Consider the following 12,500-nt stretch of genomic DNA (forward strand, 5'->3'; position numbering starts at 1 on the left):
CAGGAACTAATGGGGATCCATAATAAACCCCAGGAAGAGTAGCTGCTGCCTTGGCAGGAACTAATGGGGATCCATAATAAACCCCAGGAAGAGTAGCTGCTGCCTTGGCAGGAACTAATGGGGATCCATAATAAACCCCAGGAAGAGTATCTGCTGCCTTGGCAGGAACTAATAGGGATCCATAATAAACACCAGAACGAGTAGCCGCTGCCTTGGCAGGAACTAATGGGGATCCATAATAAACCCCAGGAAGAGTAGCTGCTGCCTTGGCAGGAACTAATGGGGATCCATAATAAACCCCAGGAAGAGTAGCTGCTGCCTGGTCAGGTTACTAAATGGGATCCATAATAAACCCCAGGAAGAGTAACTGCTGCCTTGTCAGGAACTAATGGGGATCCGTAATAAACCCCAGGAAGAGTAGCTGCTGCCTTGGCAGGAACTAATGGGGATCCATAATAAACCCCAGGAAGAGTAGCTGCTGCCTTGGCAGGAACTAATGGGGATCCATAATAAACCCCAGGAAGAGTAGCTGCTGCCTTGGCGGGAACTTATGGGGATCCATAATAAACCCCAGGAAGAGTAGCTGCTGCCTTGGCAGGAACTAATGGGGATCCTTAATAAACCCCAGGAAGAGTAGCTGCTGCCTTGGCAGGAATGAATGGGGATCCATAATAAACCCCAGGAAGAGTAGCTGCTGCCTTGGCAGGAACTAATGGGGATCCTTAATAAACCCCAGGAAGAGTAGCTGCTGCCTTGGCAGGAACTAATGGGGATCCATAATAAACCCCAGGAAGAGTAGCTGCTGCCTTGGCGGGAACTTATGGGGATCCATAATAAACCCCAGGAAGAGTAGCTGCTGCCTTGGCAGGAACTAATGGGGATCCTTAATAAACTCCAGGAAGAGTAGCTGCTGCCTTGGCAGGAATTAATGGGGATCCATAATAAACCCCAGGAAGAGTAGCTGCTGCCTTGGCAGGAACTAATGGGGATCCTTAATAAACCCCAGGAAGAGTAGCTGCCGCTGCCTTGACAGGAACTAATGGGGATCCATAATAAACCCCAGGAAGAGTAGCTGCTGCCTTGGCAGGAACTAATGGGGATCCATAATAAACCCCAGGAAGAGTAGCTGCCGCTGCCTTGACAGGAACTAATGGGGATCCATAATAAACCCCAGGAAGAGTAGCTGCTGCCTTGGCAGGAATTAATGGGGATCCATAATAAACCCCAGGAAGAGTATCTGCTGCCTTGGCAGGAACTAATAGGGATCCATAATAAACCCCAGAACGAGTAGCCGCTGCCTTGGCAGGAACTAATGGGGATCCATAATAAACCCCAGGAAGAGTAGCTGCTGCCTTGGCAGGAACTAATGGGGATCCATAATAAACCCCAGGAAGAGTAGCTGCTGCCTGGTCAGGTTACTAAATGGGATCCATAATAAACCCCAGGAAGAGTAACTGCTGCCTTGTCAGGAACTAATGGGGATCCATAATAAACCCCAGGAAGAGTAGCTGCTGCCTTGGCAGGAACTAATGGGGATCCATAATAAACCCCAGGAAGAGTAGCTGCTGCCTTGGCAGGAACTAATGGGGATCCATAATAAACCCCAGGAAGAGTAGCTGCTGCCTTGGCAGGAACTTATGGGGATCCATAATAAACCCCAGGAAGAGTAGCTGCTGCCTTGGCAGGAACTAATGGGGATCCATAATAAACCCCAGAAAGAGTAGCTGCTGCCTTGGCAGGAACTCATGGGGATCCATAATAAACCCCAGGAAGAGTAGCTGCTGCCTTGGCAGGAACTAATGGGGATCCATAATAAACCCCAGGAAGAGTAGCTGCTGCCTTGGCAGGAATTAATGGGGATCCATAATAAACCCCAGGAAGAGTAGCTGCTGCCTTGGCAGGAACTAATGGGGATCCTTAATAAACCCCAGGAAGAGAAGCTGCTGTCTTGGCAGGAACTAATAGGGATCCATAATAAACCCCAGGAAGAGCATCTGCTGTCTTGGCAGGAACTAATAGGGATCCATAATAAACCCCAGAACGAGTAGCCGCTGCCTTGGCAGGAACTAATGGGGATCCATAATAAACCCCAGGAAGAGTAGCTGCTGCCTTGGCAGGAACTAATGGGGATCCATAATAAACCCCAGGAAGAGTAGCTGCTGCCTGGTCAGGTTACTAAATGGGATCCATAATAAACCCCAGGAAGAGTAACTGCTGCCTTGTCAGGAACTAATGGGGATCCATAATAAACCCCAGGAAGAGTAGCTGCTGCCTTGGCAGGAACTAATGGGGATCCATAATAAACCCCAGGAAGAGTAGCTGCTGTCTTGGCAGGAACTAATAGGGATCCATAATAAACCCCAGAACGAGTAGCCGCTGCCTTGGCAGGAACTAATGGGGATCCATAATAAACCCCAGGAAGAGTAGCTGCTGCCTTGGCAGGAACTAATGGGGATCCATAATAAACCCCAGGAAGAGTAGCTGCTGCCTGGTCAGGTTACTAAATGGGATCCATAATAAACCCCAGGAAGAGTAACTGCTGCCTTGTCAGGAACTAATGGGGATCCATAATAAACCCCAGGAAGAGTAGCTGCTGCCTTGGCAGGAACTAATGGGGATCCTTAATAAACTCCAGGAAGAGTAGCTGCTGCCTTGGCAGGAATTAATGGGGATCCATAATAAACCCCAGGAAGAGTAGCTGCTGCCTTGGCAGGAACTAATGGGGATCCTTAATAAACCCCAGGAAGAGTAGCTGCCGCTGCCTTGACAGGAACTAATGGGGATCCATAATAAACCCCAGGAAGAGTAGCTGCTGCCTTGGCAGGAACTAATGGGGATCCATAATAAACCCCAGGAAGAGTAGCTGCCGCTGCCTTGACAGGAACTAATGGGGATCCATAATAAACCCCAGGAAGAGTAGCTGCTGCCTTGGCAGGAATTAATGGGGATCCATAATAAACCCCAGGAAGAGTATCTGCTGCCTTGGCAGGAACTAATAGGGATCCATAATAAACCCCAGAACGAGTAGCCGCTGCCTTGGCAGGAACTAATGGGGATCCATAATAAACCCCAGGAAGAGTAGCTGCTGCCTTGGCAGGAACTAATGGGGATCCATAATAAACCCCAGGAAGAGTAGCTGCTGCCTGGTCAGGTTACTAAATGGGATCCATAATAAACCCCAGGAAGAGTAACTGCTGCCTTGTCAGGAACTAATGGGGATCCATAATAAACCCCAGGAAGAGTAGCTGCTGCCTTGGCAGGAACTAATGGGGATCCATAATAAACCCCAGGAAGAGTAGCTGCTGCCTTGGCAGGAACTAATGGGGATCCATAATAAACCCCAGGAAGAGTAGCTGCTGCCTTGGCAGGAACTTATGGGGATCCATAATAAACCCCAGGAAGAGTAGCTGCTGCCTTGGCAGGAACTAATGGGGATCCATAATAAACCCCAGAAAGAGTAGCTGCTGCCTTGGCAGGAACTCATGGGGATCCATAATAAACCCCAGGAAGAGTAGCTGCTGCCTTGGCAGGAACTAATGGGGATCCATAATAAACCCCAGGAAGAGTAGCTGCTGCCTTGGCAGGAATTAATGGGGATCCATAATAAACCCCAGGAAGAGTAGCTGCTGCCTTGGCAGGAACTAATGGGGATCCTTAATAAACCCCAGGAAGAGAAGCTGCTGTCTTGGCAGGAACTAATAGGGATCCATAATAAACCCCAGGAAGAGCATCTGCTGTCTTGGCAGGAACTAATAGGGATCCATAATAAACCCCAGAACGAGTAGCCGCTGCCTTGGCAGGAACTAATGGGGATCCATAATAAACCCCAGGAAGAGTAGCTGCTGCCTTGGCAGGAACTAATGGGGATCCATAATAAACCCCAGGAAGAGTAGCTGCTGCCTGGTCAGGTTACTAAATGGGATCCATAATAAACCCCAGGAAGAGTAACTGCTGCCTTGTCAGGAACTAATGGGGATCCATAATAAACCCCAGGAAGAGTAGCTGCTGCCTTGGCAGGAACTAATGGGGATCCATAATAAACCCCAGGAAGAGTAGCTGCTGCCTTGGCAGGAACTAATGGGGATCCATAATAAACCCCAGGAAGAGTAGCTGCTGCCTTGGCAGGAACTTATGGGGATCCATAATAAACCCCAGTAAGAGTAGCTGCTGCCTTGGCAGGAACTAATGGGGATCCATAATAAACCCCAGAAAGAGTAGCTGCTGCCTTGGCAGGAACTCATGGGGATCCATAATAAACCCCAGGAAGAGTAGCTGCTGCCTTGGCAGGAACTCATGGGGATCCATAATAAACCCCAGGAAGAGTAGCTGCTGCCTTGGCAGGAATTAATGGGGATCCATAATAAACCCCAGGAAGAGTAGCTGCTGCCTTGGCAGGAACTAATGGGGATCCTTAATAAACCCCAGGAAGAGAAGCTGCTGTCTTGGCAGGAACTAATAGGGATCCATAATAAACCCCAGGAAGAGCATCTGCTGTCTTGGCAGGAACTAATAGGGATCCATAATAAACCCCAGAACGAGTAGCCGCTGCCTTGGCAGGAACTAATGGGGATCCATAATAAACCCCAGGAAGAGTAGCTGCTGCCTTGGCAGGAACTAATGGGGATCCATAATAAACCCCAGGAAGAGTAGCTGCTGCCTGGTCAGGTTACTAAATGGGATCCATAATAAACCCCAGGAAGAGTAACTGCTGCCTTGTCAGGAACTAATGGGGATCCATAATAAACCCCAGGAAGAGTAGCTGCTGCCTTGGCAGGAACTAATGGGGATCCATAATAAACCCCAGGAAGAGTAGCTGCTGCCTTGGCAGGAACTAATGGGGATCCATAATAAACCCCAGGAAGAGTAGCTGCTGCCTTGGCAGGAACTTATGGGGATCCATAATAAACCCCAGTAAGAGTAGCTGCTGCCTTGGCAGGAACTAATGGGGATCCATAATAAACCCCAGGAAGAGTATCTGCTGCCTTGGCAGGAACTAATAGGGATCCATAATAAACCCCAGAACGAGTAGCCGCTGCCTTGGCAGGAACTAATGGGGATCCATAATAAACCCCAGGAAGAGTAGCTGCTGCCTTGGCAGGAACTAATGGGGATCCATAATAAACCCCAGGAAGAGTAGCTGCTGCCTGGTCAGGTTACTAAATGGGATCCATAATAAACCCCAGGAAGAGTAACTGCTGCCTTGTCAGGAACTAATGGGGATCCATAATAAACCCCAGGAAGAGTAGCTGCTGCCTTGGCAGGAACTAATGGGGATCCATAATAAACCCCAGGAAGAGTAGCTGCTGCCTTGGCAGGAACTAATGGGGATCCATAATAAACCCCAGGAAGAGTAGCTGCTGCCTTGGCAGGAACTTATGGGGATCCATAATAAACCCCAGGAAGAGTAGCTGCTGCCTTGGCAGGAACTAATGGGGATCCATAATAAACCCCAGAAAGAGTAGCTGCTGCCTTGGCAGGAACTCATGGGGATCCATAATAAACCCCAGGAAGAGTAGCTGCTGCCTTGGCAGGAACTAACAGGGATCCATAATAAACCCCAGAACGAGTAGCCGCTGCCTTGGCAGGAACTAATGGGGATCCATAATAAACCCCAGGAAGAGTAGCTGCTGCCTTGGCAGGAACTAATGGGGATCCATAATAAACCCCAGGAAGAGTAGCTGCTGCCTGGTCAGGTTACTAAATGGGATCCATAATAAACCCCAGGAAGAGTAACTGCTGCCTTGTCAGGAACTAATGGGGATCCATAATAAACCCCAGGAAGAGTAGCTGCTGCCTTGGCAGGAACTAATGGGGATCCATAATAAACCCCAGGAAGAGTAGCTGCTGCCTTGGCAGGAACTAATGGGGATCCATAATAAACCCCAGGAAGAGTAGCTGCTGCCTTGGCAGGAACTTATGGGGATCCATAATAAACCCCAGTAAGAGTAGCTGCTGCCTTGGCAGGAACTAATGGGGATCCATAATAAACCCCAGAAAGAGTAGCTGCTGCCTTGGCAGGAACTCATGGGGATCCATAATAAACCCCAGGAAGAGTAGCTGCTGCCTTGGCAGGAACTCATGGGGATCCATAATAAACCCCAGGAAGAGTAGCTGCTGCCTTGGCAGGAATTAATGGGGATCCATAATAAACCCCAGGAAGAGTAGCTGCTGCCTTGGCAGGAACTAATGGGGATCCTTAATAAACCCCAGGAAGAGAAGCTGCTGTCTTGGCAGGAACTAATAGGGATCCATAATAAACCCCAGGAAGAGCATCTGCTGTCTTGGCAGGAACTAATAGGGATCCATAATAAACCCCAGAACGAGTAGCCGCTGCCTTGGCAGGAACTAATGGGGATCCATAATAAACCCCAGGAAGAGTAGCTGCTGCCTTGGCAGGAACTAATGGGGATCCATAATAAACCCCAGGAAGAGTAGCTGCTGCCTGGTCAGGTTACTAAATGGGATCCATAATAAACCCCAGGAAGAGTAACTGCTGCCTTGTCAGGAACTAATGGGGATCCATAATAAACCCCAGGAAGAGTAGCTGCTGCCTTGGCAGGAACTAATGGGGATCCATAATAAACCCCAGGAAGAGTAGCTGCTGCCTTGGCAGGAACTAATGGGGATCCATAATAAACCCCAGGAAGAGTAGCTGCTGCCTTGGCAGGAACTAATGGGGATCCATAATAAACCCCAGAAAGAGTAGCTGCTGCCTTGGCAGGAACTCATGGGGATCCATAATAAACCCCAGGAAGAGTAGCTGCTGCCTTGGCAGGAACTCATGGGGATCCATAATAAACCCCAGGAAGAGTAGCTGCTGCCTTGGCAGGAATTAATGGGGATCCATAATAAACCCCAGGAAGAGTAGCTGCTGCCTTGGCAGGAACTAATGGGGATCCTTAATAAACCCCAGGAAGAGAAGCTGCTGTCTTGGCAGGAACTAATAGGGATCCATAATAAACCCCAGGAAGAGCATCTGCTGTCTTGGCAGGAACTTATGGGGACCCATAATAAATACAAAATACAAACAAAAAAATGCAGGGTTGCTACTGATTTTAATATTGTATAACTTGTAATCAAAGACTAAAAAAAAGATTTATACACATTTTTAAGAGCGTAGATATGCACTGATTTCAAATGAACAATGGGTGGCTGTAGGGAACCAAATTGACTGGATCGGTATTTGTTATTAGAGTGTTTATTTCTTGCCCGTGAAATGAGCCCTGAAAATGATTGAAAACAAGTCCGAAGTTGGCATTAGGCCTGGCAGCAAAGTGGGCACACACACACACACACACACACACACACACACACACACACACACAGGAACACACACACACACACACACACGCACGCACGCACACACACATACACACACACTGCGTAGATCGCACACACCAGGAGAGATTCACACACACACACACACACACACACACACACACACACACACACACACACACACACACACACACACACACACACACACACACAACACACACAGGAACACACACACGTGCACCAGGAGACGAACAAGCGTCCATAGTGCAATGGCAGCAGGCTGTATAAACTGTACAACCCTCTCCATCATCAACAGGCTGTATAAACTGTCCAACCCTCTCCAGCATCAACAGACTGTGTAAACTGTCCAACCCTCTCCAGCATCAGCAGGCTGTGTAAACTGTCCAACCCTCCCCAGCATCAACAGGCTGTATAAACTGTCCAACCCTCTCCAGCATCAACAGGCTGTATAAACTGTCCAACCCTCTCCAGCATCAACAGGCTGTATAAACTGTCCAACCCTCTACAGCATCAACAGGCTTTATAAACTGTCCAACCCTCTCCAGCATCATCTGGACTTTTCGTACTGGGAGGTAAAACACAGAGTGCTCCTGTTATCATGTGTTTATAATGTGAACCAGGCTGAGGCTCATCAGCCCTCACTAACCCAAAATGCAGCTAATCAACGAGAGAGAGGCATGGTGGGGAGGGGAGAGAGAGAGACTGGTCTGAAATAGCACTGGGACACGGATGAATGGAGATGGATGCCGGTCAATGGTACTGTCCACTTTGTTTGTTGTGTAGTGCCCTATATAGGAAACCGGGTACCCGTTTGGGATGGAGCCATTCTTCTTCTTGCTCAGTGGATGATGGAGGGGTCATCAGGAAAGCCATCTGTATGTGTCTCTCCACAGATCAACCTATAAACATGTTCACTTACTACACATGCTTTTTACTACATGACCATACATTATAATGTCAGACGGGGCTTGGGCTGGAGGGAACCGTAGGGGGTGGTGGGGGGTATATCAGACGAGGCTTGGGCTGGAGGGAACCGTAGGGGGTGGTGGGGGTTATATCAGACGGGGCTTGGGCTGGAGGGAAGAGTCTTGGGCTGGAGGGAAGTCTTGGGCTGGAGGGAAGAGTCTTGGGCTGGAGGGAAGAGTCTTGGGCTGGAGGGAAGAGTCTTGGGCTGGAGGGTACCGTAGGGGGTGGCGGGGGGTATATCAGACGGGGCTTGGGCTGGAGGGAACCATAATGGGTGGTGGGGGGTATATCAGATGGTCTTGGGCTGGAGGGAACCGTAGAGGGTGGCAGTGGGTATATCAGACGGGGCTTGGGCTGGAGGGAAGAGGCTTGGGCTGAAGGGAAGAGTCTTGGGCTGGAGGGAAGAGTCTTTGGCTGGAGGGTAGAGTCTTGGGCTGGAGGGAAGAGTCTTGGGCTGGAGGGAAGAGTCTTGGGCTGGAGGGTACCGTAGGGGGTGGCGGGGGATATATCAGACGGGGCTTGGGCTGGAGGGAACGTGGGGGTGGTGAGGGGAATATCAGACTGGGCTTGGGCTGGAGGGAACGTGGGGGTGGTGAGGGGTATATCAGACGGAGCTTGGGCTGGAGGGAACGTGGGGGTGGCGGGGGGGTGCCGAGGTATTCCTCTAGTAATGATGCGTGTCTAATAAACCCTTTAACTGAACCAGAGACTGTTAAACTAGCTGGAGCATGGCGAACAGAGGCAGATATTTACTGACTGTCTTCAATGGCACCCTAAGCCCTATATAGTGCACTACGTTTAGTCAGGGCCCATAGGGCTCTGTTCAAAAGTAGTGCAATATATTGGGAATAGTGTGCCTTTCCAGATGCAGCCCCATGACCAGTAACTGACTGTACATTCTGTTCTGAGAGAAACATGTACATTTAACAAGACAGGGTACATGTAGACTTTACAAGACAGGGTACATGTAGACTTAACAAGACAGGGTACATGTAGATTTAACAAGACAGGGTACATGTAGATTTAACAATACAGGGTACATGTAGATTTAACAAGACAGGGTACATGTAGATTTAACAAGACAGGGTACATGTAGATTTAACAAGACAGGGTACATGTAGATTTAACAAGACAGGGTACATGTAGATTTAACAAGACAGGGTACATGTAGATTTAACAAGACAGGGTACATGTAGATTTAACAAGACAGGGTACATGTAGATTTAACAAGACAGGGTACATGTAGATTTAACAAGACAGGGTAAATGTAGATTTAACAAGACAGGGTACATGTAGATTTAACAAGACAGGGTACATGTAGATTTAACAAGACAGGGTACATGTAGATTTAACAAGACAGGGTACATGTAGATTTAACAAGACAGGGTACATGTAGATTTAACAAGACAGGGTACATGTAGATTTAACAAGACAGGGTACATGTAGACTTAACAAGACAGGGTGCATGTAGATTTAACAAGACAGGGTACATGTAGACTTAACAAGACAGGGTACATGTAGATTTAACAAGACAGGGTACATGTAGATTTAACAAGACAGGGTACATGTAGATTTAACAAGACAGGGTACATGTAGATTTAACAAGACAGGGTACATGTAGATTTAACAAGACAGGGTACATGTAGATTTAACAAGGCAGGGTACATGTAGATTTAACAAGATAGGGTACATGTAGATTTAACAAGACAGGGTACATGTAGATTTAACAAGACAGGGTACATGTAAACTTAACAAGACAGGGTACATGTAGATTTAACAAGACACGGTACATGTAGATTTAACAAGACAGGGTACATGTAGATTTAACAAGACAGGGTACATGTAGATTTAACAAGACAGGGTACATGTAGATTTAACAAGACAGGGTACATGTAGATTTAACAAGACAGGGTACATGTAGATTTAACAAGACAGGGTACATGTAGATTTAACAAGACAGGGTACATGTAGATTTAACAAGACAGGGTACATGTAGACTTAACAAGACAGGGTACATGTAGATTTAACAAGACAGGGTACATGTAGATTTAACAAGACAGGGTACATGTAAACTTAACAAGACAGGGTACATGTAAACTTAACAAGACATGGTACATGTACATTTAACAAGGCAGCGTTCATGTAGATTTAACAAGACAGCGTTCATGTAGATTTAACAAGGCAGCGTTCATGTAGATTTAACAAGGCAGCGTTCATGTAGATTTAACAAGGCAGCGTTCATGTAGATTTCTCTCAACGTGTCTGTAAGTGCAGTGATTCATACTCTATAAATACACTTCTTTCTGTACTTTAGTATCACCCTTTGCGCTGCGCCCTCCGCTGCCGAACACTTTGACTATCGGCTTTTTACCAATGGCTTGAAAGTATTTGCAGATGGCAGGCCTGAAAAATGGACTTTCTCTCTGCGGCGCTTTAAACACACAAAAAATGTAAAATGGATTAAGCCTTTGACAGCAACTCCCCCTCTACCCTCTTTGTCTCCGTCCCAAATGGCACTCTATTCTCTACATAGTACTATATGGGTCATGGTCAAACGTATTGCCCTATGTATATAATAGGGTGAGATTTAGGGCTCGGCCTTCCTTCCCCCTTCCCCACAGAGAAGGCTTGGCTAATGGGGCTACTCCCATAGAGTGACGTGTGGGGTTTCAGTGCAGTGGAGCGGTCTAGCTGTGTATCCCAAATGAAATACTATCCCCCCACGTACATAGTTCACTATGGGCCCTGGTCAAAAAGAGTGTATATAGTCTATATATAGGGAATAGGGTTCCATAGGGCTCTGGTCTGAAGTAGTGCACTATATATAGGGAATAGGGTTCCATAGGGCTCTGGTCTAAAGTAGTGCACTATATAGGGAATAGGGTTCCATAGGGCTCTGGTCTAAAGTAGTACACTATATAGGGAATAGGGTTCCATAGGGCTCTGGTCTATAGTAGTGCACTATATAGGGAATAGGGTTCCATAGGGCTCTGGTCTAAAGTAGTGCACTATATAGGGAATAGGGTTCCATAGGGCTCTGGTCTAAAGTAGTGCACTGTATAGGGAATAGGGTTCCATAGGGCTCTGGTCTAAAGTAGTGCACTATATAGGGAATAGGGTGCCATTTAGGATGCGGATCTATCACTCTGGCAGCTGTAGCAGAGTATTGACTTACTGTACAAGACAAAGCTTTTAAAGAATATCCACAGGATGACCCCCTGATCCCTGACCTTAAAGAATATCCACAGGATGACCCCCTGACCCCTGACCTTAAAGAATATCCACAGGATGACCCCCTGACCCCTGACCTTAAAGAATATCCACAGGATGACCCCCTGACCTTAAATAATATCCACAGGATGACCCCCTGACCTTAAATAATATCCACAGGATGACCCCCTGACCCCTGACCTTAAATAATATCCACAGGATGACCCCCTGACCCCTGACCTTAAATAATATCCACAGGATGACCCCCTGACCCCTGACCTTAAAGAATATCCACAGGATGACCCCCTGACCCCTGACCTTAAATAATATCCACAGGATGACCCCCTGACCCCTGACCTTAAATAATATCCACAGGAGGACCCCCTGACCCCTGACCTTAAATAATATCCACAGGAGGACCCCCTGACTCCTGACCTTAAATAATATCCACAGGATGACCCCCCTGACCCCTGACCTTAAATAATTTCAGTACCAGGTGGCCGTCATTGTAAGTAATAATTTGTTCTTTAACTGACTTGCCTAGTTAAATAAAGGTAAAAAAATACATTTAAAAAAATAAATTCCACAGGATGACCCCCTGACCCTTGACCTTTATCTAGAAGGCGTTTGGACAGATACATCAGATTTATCCGAGCACCTTAATGAAAGGCAACATCTTCCCATAATAAGTAGATGTGTCCGTTGTCGGTGTAAGCCCGTTGAAAATCTCAACTTCATTCAACACATATATCCTAAAAGAGTTGCCAAGTAGTGGTCTTTTCAGAGATATTTTCTATGAAGACAGTGTCCACTGTTCTTAACAGGGTTAGTTTGGCCGTGATACTCATTCCCTGGTGACGATGTGTGTTAGGCTGTGAGGCTGGTGTGTGTGACATTTCCCAGTGTGTGTGACATAGACTGGTGTGTGTGTGTGTGTGTGTGTGTGTGTGTGTGTGTGTGTGTGTGTGTGTGTGTGTGTGTGTGTGTGTGTGTGTGTGTGTGTGTGTGTGAGAGGTTGGTGTTGT

This window comes from Oncorhynchus clarkii, chromosome 12 (genome assembly GCF_045791955.1).
Source record: "Oncorhynchus clarkii lewisi isolate Uvic-CL-2024 chromosome 12, UVic_Ocla_1.0, whole genome shotgun sequence".
In the NCBI taxonomy this organism is placed as follows: Eukaryota; Metazoa; Chordata; class Actinopteri; order Salmoniformes; family Salmonidae; genus Oncorhynchus; species Oncorhynchus clarkii.